General features: G+C 36.7%; 1 pseudogene; it reads right to left on the bottom strand.

Annotated features, from left to right (window-relative positions):
* Nucleotides 1-713: 713 nt before the first annotated feature.
* LOC111172127 (large ribosomal subunit protein eL8 pseudogene) overlaps nt 714-11,618 on the bottom strand; it is a 78,867-nt pseudogene continuing 67,962 nt past the window's right edge.

The raw sequence follows: 11,618 nt of genomic DNA, 5'->3' as shown, positions 1-11,618 counted from the left end.
GTTGTATAATTAACTCGTTCAAGTAAAATTATACATTATCTAATGTATGGTCAATCCTATTTCTTCATATCTGCTACAACCATGACTTCTTTTTAAAGTTTTTATTTTATCTATTTTAGAAACTATTTTCAAAGGCTGAAGGAGAAGAAGGGTATCTAGATTCTTCTCTAAGTACTCAGGCAAGACATAATACTCAAATATCTTAATTCTATTACAGTGTATCCAGAAAACGTCATCCAAAAAAAAATTGTATCATTTATCTTAAGTAAACCAAGGATTAAAAAAATACATATTTAGGGCTTCCCTGGTGGCGCAGTGGTTGAGAGTCTGCCTGCCGATGTAGAGGACATGGGTTCGTGCCCCGGTCCGGGAAGATCCCACATGCTGCGGAGTGGCTGGGCCCGTGAGCCATGGCCCCTGAGCCTGCGCGTCTGGAGCCTGTGCTCCGCAATGGGAGAGGCCACAACAGTGAGAGACCTGCATACCACAAAAAAAAATAATAAAATAAATATATATATAAATTTTTGTAACCTAGATAGAAGTTTGAGATTTAATTTTGGTTTATATATCAAGGATTTCCTTTCATACTGGAGCTTGCATATCCTTTTTGTGTATGGTATTTTTAGTTTACATTGATATAGCTTATGTACTTCAATATGTAGTTTTTATCAAAATAAACTTTAGATATACATCTATCTTTTATATTTGTATCTTGCATTTTGAAGACATATTAAAAAGTAGAAACAATCTCCATTATATTACCTTTTACCCATATCAAATGCTCTGTAAATATTTATTAATTTATTCAACTAAGTTAATACTTTTTCTTTTAATTGGTTAATTCTACTGTTTTCTCTTCAGTTTTAAAGGGTATGGGTTCAGTTACATATCAAAGAGTTCATTTTCACTGGTAGGGAACATATCACATTACCGGGCATTTTGTGGAATTTATACCACATAATAAAATTTAATTTCCTTTAGTCTAGGACAATTTCAAGGTATAATGGAAATAATGAACTGGAAACTCAACAGGCCTGGGTTTAAATCACCCTTTTTCATTTTACCAGCTAAAAGACCTTGAATAAGTTATATAATTTCTCAGAGCCTGTTTCTCCACTTTTTAAATGGAGATAATAATATTTACAAGGTCATTTTGACATTATACATAGTGGTGAGCACATAGTTCTTGTTCAATAAATATATTTTCTTCCTATTTCCACACATCCTGGGGATCAGCCAATTATCTGTTTATTTAGCCTTTTCAAATGATCTTAACTTATTCTTTCTTTTTTTTTGAAGGAATTTTTTTTTTACTTTTATGTATAGAAAACTCAATAGTGTATACTTAGCTCAGTTTGATGGCCAGTTCTTTGACCTTTGCCTTTTCCAGCTTGGCAATACAAGCCACCAACTTTGGACCCAGGATGTTGCCTCCTCAGTGATGGCGGATTTCATCGTATCTGTCGTTGTAATTGGTCCTAATAGCTTCCGCCAGCTTAGCCTGAGGTCCTTTGTCTGCTGAGTTAACTTGTGTGAAGGTGACAGTGGTACAATTCTTCCTGTGGAATGGATCTCCAGCCTGGCCTTCCCTTTGCTAATGTGGTAGGGAACCCCCATCTTATGCCACAGGGCAGGCAGGAAGACAACCAGCTCGATGGGATCCACATCATTTGCAATCACCACCAGCTAAAGCTTCTTCTCCACCAATGTAGTGACCATATTAACCCCTGCTGGAAGGATAGGTGGCCCCTTTGTGGGGACATTCCCTTTGCCGGCAGTTTTCTCCTTAGCCTGAGCCAGCAACCTCTGCTTCTTCTTTTGCTTCATATCTAGTCTGCACCTGTGGGCCAGCTTAAGCAGTTGAGTAACTCTTTGGTGGTCCAAGGCCTGGGTGAACTGGTTAATCAAGGGAGGCACTTTCAGCCACTTACAGAGGACAGCTCTTTGCCGCTGCAGCCAGATGTGCTCAGGCCATTTGACAAAGCGGGTGAGGTCCCTTTGGGGCTGATGTCCTGTCCTGATATGTAAAGGGCAACACTATGAGTGATGCTCAAGTTCCGTGTCAAGTTCGTGTTTAGGGCCACTCAGAAGGGTATAGGTGTATCAGAGATCTAGGTGGTTTAAGACGCCATCACAATTCTGAATTATTCTTAAATTTCTTAGATTGAAAAAATTCTGGTGGATCTTTGAAAACTAGGTCAACACACACTTGCCAACTTAGAGCTGCTCCTCAAAGTACAGGCAGACCTCATTTTATTGGGCTTTGCTTAATTGCACTTTGCAGATTGCGTGTTTTTTACAAATTGAAGATTTGTGGCAACCCTGCATGGAGAAAGTCTGTCAGTGGCATTTATCCAATAGCATTTGCTCATTTTGTATCTCTGTGTCACATTTTGGTAATTCTTGCCATATTTCAACCTTTTTCATTATTATTATATCCTATGATTTTCTAGAAAGAAAAGTAAAAAAAAAATTCCTACAAAGAATCAGGAACTCAAGTGACTTTAGACTCCCCAGTAGCAACAAAAGGAACAACAAGACAATGAAATCATGACTCTACAATGCCGAAGAAAAGTTAATTCCAACTGTGTATTCTATACTCCAACTACCTATCATCTTCCAGGGTAGCATAAAGCATATTTTCTTAATGCAAGTTCCCAGAACATTTACTTCCATTACATTCTTGCTAAAGGGGCTGCTGGAAGATGATTTCCACCTTAAAAAAGAGCAGACCAAGAAAAAAAGATGATGAGGGATTCATAACAGAAAAGATACAACCCAGGAGGGAAGTGATGAAAGTCTTCAAGATAATGGTGGAGGGAGATCTCAGGGAGACAGCTGTGCCCCAGACATAGACATTCCTGGAGCAGTGTGACACAGGGAACAGACATGTGGAGGGCTGTCCACTCCATGCCCTCTGTAGAGATGCCATCTTTAATCTGATCAAATTACTGGAGGATGTGCTCCACACCAAGAGAGTAAATCAAGAAAGAGCAAGGCATAACATCCAGAAAACAGCATCAAACTCCAGATTAGTAAATTCCAAGGACAATAGTTCAGATGAGATGTAACCTGATGATAGCGTTCAGAAGACCTGGAGCAAAACCAGCCCAGAGAGAACAAAGAAGTCTCCAGGGGAAGAAAAGTCTGGGTGGATCAACTGATCTCATTGACCTTACAGAGAACTGTCCTGTGGAGCTATTAGGAGGTCAGAAGAATTAGCAAGAAGTGCAAAGATAACCTGATAAATGAAAAAAACAAAGCAACTACTTCAATCTCAAGAAAGACAGAAAGTAAAGCAGGAAAACATCGTGATCCACTGGATGTTCAACCATGAATAATATTTGCAAAGGCATCAAAGAAACGCTGGATATTCATTTAACTAAAAATTATAATATAAATCTATTAGGAAGGGGGTAAAGAGAAGTGGGGGTGGGATGGCAGTGTAAAAGAGCTAACATAAGAGGAAATCAATATGAGATTATATGCACATATGATCTAGATGGATATCTGTATGTTCCAATAGGGACTTGAGGAAGAGGAGAGAGAAAGAGAGGAGACCTGGGAGCTAGCGGGTATGATGTCCTCCCCTCGAACATAAACTTCACAGAGCATCAACATCAGACAAGGCCATTCTGTGCCTGTGATGGATCAAACCAAAAACAAAACCACTCCATAATCACTTCTGAACACAGGCAGAACGTGAGGATTGTTCAAGCCACAGAATGACCAGACTCCCCCTTCCTGCTTAATATGAGTGATCACTGCCTCTTTACCATTTAGCTCTAGCTTCACTCTAGTCTCCCCTTCTTCAAGATACAATTTATGGTGATAGCCATAGAATTGCCCCTGCTTGCAGATAGCATCCAATCCAGAGCAAAGACCCACTTCCTTAAACCTTCCCTCAAATCACCTAATACAAGCTCAAATCCTGTGAGTTTAATTAACATCCACTTAGTCGGACTTCCCACAGATGGTGTGGGGTCTCCCTCATGGCAATGAATAATAAACCAACTCTTTCAACCACAGGTGTGTTCTGGTGGTCTTTGGTGGGCGAGCCTTTCCTTATAGGAAGTATGGGGAGGGAAAACACTGGGTTTTGTTAAAATTCTTTTAGTACTTTTGGAATGTGAAAGTATATAGGCATGCTACTTTGATAGAATACAAATTAATTTTTAAAAACCTTATCACATGTTACTTACCAAGGTGGGAAAGCATATGCATATGCTGGCTGATGGGGGGACTGTAATTGTTTTAAGAGGTGTCATCTTAAGAAGAAGGTCCAATAATTTCCAGTGATGCTGAAAATAACTGGAATGATAACAATCCTCCCTGGTCCATAAAGGACAACTGTTTTAGACTCTGGGTCTGGCCAGCAGCAATAGGAAGGGGTTAACCTGTAGGAGAATTGAAACTGAATCCCTTTCACTTGCTGTGCTTTGCAAAGACCAGATATTAAAGGAAGAGAAAAATGAGTATGGTTATTCCACAAAATTTGGATCACTGCTTAAAATAAGCTTGCAAGTATTTATTCATTAGTGATCCATGAAAATAAAGTACACACTTTAAAAGCCTAATTTAACATGTCAAGCATTGGATGCACAAAGAAATGGATACAGTTTAAAAGTATCTGGTATGTGGCAATTTGGGTTGATCTCTAATTCACACTTTGTTTATAAAAGTCCCTCTACTTCTGTGGCTAATGTTAGCGGTTTCTTTTAATTACAGATTCTGATTCCTGGAGGTAATTAGAATGGCCCGATATTTTTTAGCTGACATTAAAGCCTCTCTTAAATAACAAAGGGAAAATGGAGCCACCCAGCAACATAATCATGATCCAAATAATCCCTAAAAGGCTTCGTAGTATCGAGGCGCATGAGTCAAACAGAGTCACAATTTTTAAATCTGCCAGGATGTCATAAACAGACTTTAAGGGGAAATCCCAAATATTAATTTCAATCAACCAGTTTCAATAACTTTCAACACATTGTCAATCCTGTTTTATTTATTCCCCCCACCCACTTCTCCTATAGCCCCAGAATAGTTAGAAGCAAACACAAGACACCATATCATTTCATCTATAAACATTTAAGAAAACACCTATAGAAAGATAAAAGCACTTCCTTTTTTTTAAGCATAAACACAATATCGTTGTTGCACAAAATCACCGCCAATAAACTTGTAATATCCTCAAATACCCAGTCAGTGTTCAAATTTCTCCCAAATGTCTCATAAATATTGTCACATAAATGTTTATACAGTTCATACTTTTGAATTGGGATAAAAAAATTCCACACATGGCATTTGGTTGGTATATCTCATAAGTCTCTTTCAATTCTATCAGTCTCTCCCTCTTTCATTTTCCTGGGTGCAATTTATTATTTGAAGAAACCAGGTTTTTTGTCTTGTAGAATTTCCGTACTCTGGATGTTATTTTTTGAACCAATGTAGTGTTTTTTTTTTTAAATGTTCTCTCCCCCCATACACCCCTCCAAGACTTTAAGACTTTTTAAAGGTTAAGATTAAGCAGTGGATTCGGGTGTTGTCAGCTTGATTCATCCATTATAAAGGTTTCCATCTAATGAACGCTGGAGAGGGTGTGGAGAAAAGGGAACCCTCTTGCATTGTTGGTGGGAATGTAGATTGATACAGCCACTATGGAGAAAAGTATGGAGGTTCCTTAAAAAACTAAAAATAGAGTTACCATATGGCCCAGCAATCCCACTACTGGGCATATATCCAGAGAAAACTCTAATTTGAAAAGATACATGCACCCCAATATTCATAGCAGCACTATTTACAATAGCCAGGACATGGAAGCAACCTAAATGTCCATCGACAGATGAATGGATAAAGATGAGGTGTGTACACACCACACACACACACACACACACACACACGTGCACACACACACACACACAATGGAATACTACTCAGCCATAAAAAAGAATAAAATAATGCCGTTTGCCGTGCTATTCCTGGCTTATCTTGTCCATTTTATGTCCCAGACCTGGAATCAGCCACTCTCCACGGTGTTTCTGTTTCTTGTGGAGACAAATGACATTTAGAAATCACAATCTGGATTCAACAGGTGTTCCTTGCTACAGATTGACCATTGTTTCCACGCTTTTTTAGTGGACAAAGATAAGCAAAAAAATCATAAAAATGTATCCTGAATTCATACTATTATTTCCAATTCAGATTTAGGATTAACTAGTTTTTACTTCATTTTGATCTTATGTCTTTTTTCCCTTATACTGAAAATCTTGGTTCCTAATAGCATTAATGTACTTACTTATTTGCTATATCGTGTGTATGTGTGTGTGTGTGTGTGTGTTTCAGATTCTCTTTTAGAGTCATTTATATTTACATGTTTTAGAGTCATTTGTATTTACATGTTTAGAGTCATTTACATGTTTAAATATATTTAATGATATATGACAAACCAGCTAACTTAAAGATATATGTGTATGTGTATATATGTGTATGTATGTGTGTGTATATATATATATGTGTGTATATATATATATATATATATATACACACACATATATATATATACACATTCCTCCTGAAGTCTAATTTTACAGAGATTCCAGATAAGGAGAAGAAACCTCATTTCACAGAAAGGCTATTGCATAGAAATTTTGTCATTTCTATGAAAAAATTAAAAGTCTGAAACTCGATAAAAGATACAGATGTGCCTGTCCAGATCCCAAGCTGGATAACCAGGACGGGTGATCTTTTTTCAGGTTAACATGAGAGGGACAAGAAGGTTAGGAAAATTCACAGTAAAATTTTTTTAACTGTCTTGAGAAAGATGACCAGTGAGATGGGTATGGACTATTCTCAGTGATGTCTGAAAATTTCAGAATTAAGTGTAGTAGAATGAGTTATCTGAATAGAGAGTAGTAGAAAGGGGATATGTGACACTGAGATTGAGTGGTGATGGTACAATATCTAGGATATGACACTTTTAGTGCAGGGCCACGGTATGGTGATTGGAAAGGTACTAGGGCTAAAGAAGTCAAGGAAATGGGAATCCAGGTTTGGGTGGATCATCTATGCAGGTATTGATATCTTTAAGCTGGGGTGTGATCAACTCAGGGAGTGATTCAATTGAGATGTAGGAATAGAGTATTAGAATTTCTACTTATACCTGACAATATCCTTTCAAGATTCCTTTCTAGGGCATGCCTTATGTTGTACACTATAGTACAATACACTTTGTAGAGGGACTGATTTACATGAACAAGCAGCCAATTAAAGATTGGAGCTGACTGGACCCTGCAATCTCTTCATAGTGGCTAAATTATACTCCATGGTATGGCTATGCTACCATAAATGTAACTCATTCCTTCTTAAGAGAATATTTGGTTTGTTTCTAATAAAAACAAAAATAAACAAATGGGACCCAATTGAGCTTAAAAGCTTCTGCACAGCAAAGGAAACCATCAACAAAATGAAGAGACAACCCACAGAATGGAAGAAAATATTTGCAAATGATACAACCAACAAGGGATTAATGTCCAAAATATACAAGTAGCACATGCAGCTTTATGTCAAAAAGCAAACCATCCAATCAAAAAATGGGGGGAAGATCTAAATAGACAGTTCTCCAAAAAAGACATACAGATGGCCAAAGAGCACAGGAAAAGATGCTCAACATCACTAATTATTATAGAAATGCAAATCAAAACTGTAATGAAGTATCACCTCACACCAGTCAGAATGGCCATCATCAAAAAGTCTACAAACAATAAATGCTGGAGAGAGTGTGGAGAAAAGGGGGCCCTCCTACACTGTTGGTGGGAATGTAAATTGGCAGAACCACTATGGAAAACAGTATGGAGGTTCTTTAAAAAGCTAGAAGTGGAACTATCATATGATCCAGCAATCCCACTCCTGGGCATATATCCAGAGAAAACCATAATTTGAAAGAATACATGCACCCCAATGTTCATTGCAGCACTATTTACAATAGCCAAGACATGGAAGCAAGCTAAACGTCCAGAGTACAGAGTAATAGACAAAGAAGATGTAGTATATATACAATGGAATATTACTCAACCATAAAAAAGAATGAAGTAATGCCATTTGTAGCAACATGGATGGACCTAGAGATTATCATACTGAGTGAAGTAAGTCAGACAGAGAAAGACAAATATCGTATGATATCACTCATATGTGAAATCTAATTTTTAAAAAAGAGATACAAATGAACTCATTTACAAAACAGAGGCAGACTTATAGATATTAAAAACAAACTTATGGTTACCAAAGGTGCAACATGGCGGGGAGGGATAATCAGGAGCTTGGGATGAACACACGCACACTACTTTATGAAAGATAGATGACCGACGGGGTCCTAATGTAGAGCACAGAGAACTCTACCCAATATTCTGTGATAACCTATATGAGAAAAGAACCTAAAAAGAATGAATATATGTATGTGTATAATTGAATCACTTTGCTGTAGACCTGAAACTGACACAACATTGTAAATTAATTATACTCCAATAAAATTAAAATATTAAAATTAAAAACAAATATTTGGTTTGTTTCCAATCTTCAGTATTATAAAAATGGTAAAATAAACACTTTTCTTACATATTTTTCTGCATAGCTATTCAATTAGGAAAAATTCTTAGAAACAGAATTAGTGGGTGGGAATTTATGGATTCCAAAAGTATATTATTAGCTAAATTGGTACATATAATTGGAAAAAATAATCTTATTGCCAAAATATCACTGAAAATTCTAATTGACTTTGTATTTTATGAAAGTTCTTATCAAGTCATAAATAAAAGAAAATTGATTAATATGAGAAGGGCAGAGAAAAAATTTCATCAACACAAACACTGATGTACCTGATTTTAGGAAACCTAGAGAAATAAATATTTTGTGTCATTGATTCTACTTTTCATTTTTAATGATTCACACTTTCCTAATATTTTCTTTTATATATCTATTTTGTTATATAGACTTATTTGTGTGACTCAACTAAGTGGCCGATTTATGGCTCCAGAATTATGGAAATTTCACTAAGCAGAACAGAAACAAGAAACTGGCTTTCCCTTTGCCACTCTTTTCTCTCATAGTATCTGGGAAGAAAGTACCATAAAAGATAACACGAGGTATACCTTGTCAAATTCAAGGTAGCTAACTGATTCCTTAAACAACAAGAACAAATACCACCAAAAGCCCTCAGTCACATTTTCATTATTATTATTTTACAATTTTGCCATTTGATTTTTTACTTCTTGACACTGGTCAATGTTACTACATAATTTCAATTCATTGCTTCAGTTTCCAGATCTGGAAAACTCACACGAGATTTAGTTGGAGAATCAATGACATTCAACTTTAGTATAAAGCTGACTGCTAACAAAACTGTCAGAAATGGCGTTTCCTATAGAGGAGGAACCATTCCACTCATTCATGTAATAGAATGAGAATTAGCTTCTGTTTATGTCTTTAATTAGCCATGTTCTCTTCTTCCAGACTGACAATGAACAAAGGAAAAAACAGAAATCTGATCATGCAGATGAGAACAAAAGAGTGCTTTTTAAAACATACTAACTAAGTGGTGGAATTCCTGTGGTTAAAGTCATAAATGGTCCCCAGAGACGCCGTTGATAATCACTGTTTTGACTGAATGGAGTCCTTCAGTCAATGCATTCTGTTTTAGTTGTCTTTTTTTTTTTTTTTAATTACCTGATTCACTGTTTTTGTTGTGGTCCCATGAGGCTTTGCCTTCTCCTGTGGAATTTTCCTGAGGAGAGTCTCCTGAGATGACATTTCTTCTAATTAGATTTCTTGACTGTTAGAGATTATTATGCTAGAAAACCCCCATTCTTTCCTCCCTCTTCCCTTCTCCATTACTACTATCCTGTTCTTGTGTTTTTATTTATGCAAGATGCAAGCCAGATATTATATTAATAAGAGAGCTGATTTTCCTCAAGGAGCTATTCATTAGCATAGAATAGAATTGCAACCCTTTTGCAATTTCTGGGAATTCTTTAAATTCTTTCCATACTTTTTCTTTCATTTTAAGTAGTAAATTTTGGAAGATACACTTGAACTACTTCTGTTTACTGTGAATGTTGATGGAGATTTGGAGTTTTCACAATTAAATTTTAAAATTGAAGAGAGAATTAAAATCAGGAACTGTATCTTATAAACATAGGTAGCATATCACATTTGATGTGTGTAAACTTTTTGAAAACTTAATTAAATGGAACAAAGGTGCCATATCAGAGCAAGGGAGTATCTTACACAATGAAGTCCAGATCCTTTGTTATTTGAGATATATACATTAAAATACATAGAATTAGATGATATTTTTATTTCTGTCACAAATGCTATTTTATTAAATGAATAATATTAAAACAAAAAATAAAGACCTTCTTATACTCTTCAGATGAATACATCTTCTAGGGCACAAAAATATTTTTTTTAAAGACCACAGTTAAATTCATTATGATTCCAAAAATAATCTCTTAAAACAGACATGAGATCCTTAAACTCCCAAACATCCCAGGAACCCTCAATAAAAGTTTTGGAAATCTTTTTTACATCCTCAGAAGACTTATTTTGTGTCTTCTTTCCTTGCTGGTTTAGGTTCTGTAACTTAACTTAACTGACCAGACAAAAGAGGTCATCTGAAGTCCATGACCACAGGGGTAAGACTTGAACCTGGGGAGCAATGCAGTACTTCTCCCTTTCAACAGGTTGTCCAGGCACTCATAACCTGTATTATTCATAAGTTGAAGCACCACCTTGGTTTTTATGCACAGCATATTTTTAAATCAAAATGTATGGACAGCCCCAGCAAACACTGCTTGCTCCTCTAGCGCTATAGCAGGTAGGAGTCGATAAGACTCATCCCTGACTTAATTAAGCCAACTCTAGTAGTAGTTATCTGCAACTAAAAATAAAGTCCTCACTGTCTCAAGAGCTACCAGACTTTTTATCTTAAGTCTGGTTCTGCTAGCAACCACAAAGGTGGGGTGGACACTCTCTTTGCTCATCATGGGCCCTTCCATACCATTATCCCTTGGTCATCCTTAAAAACCTCAGCTTTTTTTTTTTTTGATTTGATTTGATTTGATTTTTTAACATCTTTATTGGAGTATAATTGCTTTACAATGGTGTGTTAGTTTCTGCTTTATAACAAAGTGAATCAGGTATACATATGCATATGTCCCCATATCTCTTAAAACCTCAGTTTTGACCTCCTGTCTGTCCTCCTTAAGCACTTTTTGCTTTCCAGGACTCTAAACTCTGCTGTTCTTCCTACTTCACTGGCTGCTCCTTCTCAGTCTCCTTTGCTGATTTGTCTTCATCTCTCTGACCTCTTATTATTAGAGCCCTCCAGAGTTCAGGCCTTGGACATCTTCCCTAACTACTGCATTCCTTTGGTACTATCACCCTGGCCCATCTTTACATGCTGACTCCAAAATTTAGACCTTCACTCTGTACTTCTCCCCTGAACTCTAGATGTGTATATCCCATTGGCCACTCCACACTGCCACTCCGGTGTCTAGAGGCTTTGCAATAACATGCTTTAAACATCACCCGACTTCTCACACTTCTCACCTCCTCCGCTGATGTCA

Source organism: Delphinapterus leucas, chromosome 8 (assembly GCF_059928025.1).
Source record: "Delphinapterus leucas isolate spDelLeu-1000000601 "Yukka" chromosome 8, BTC_Dleu_Yukka2, whole genome shotgun sequence".
Lineage (NCBI taxonomy): Eukaryota > Metazoa > Chordata > Mammalia > Artiodactyla > Monodontidae > Delphinapterus > Delphinapterus leucas.
This window is presented reverse-complemented; position numbering and strand designations above follow the sequence as displayed.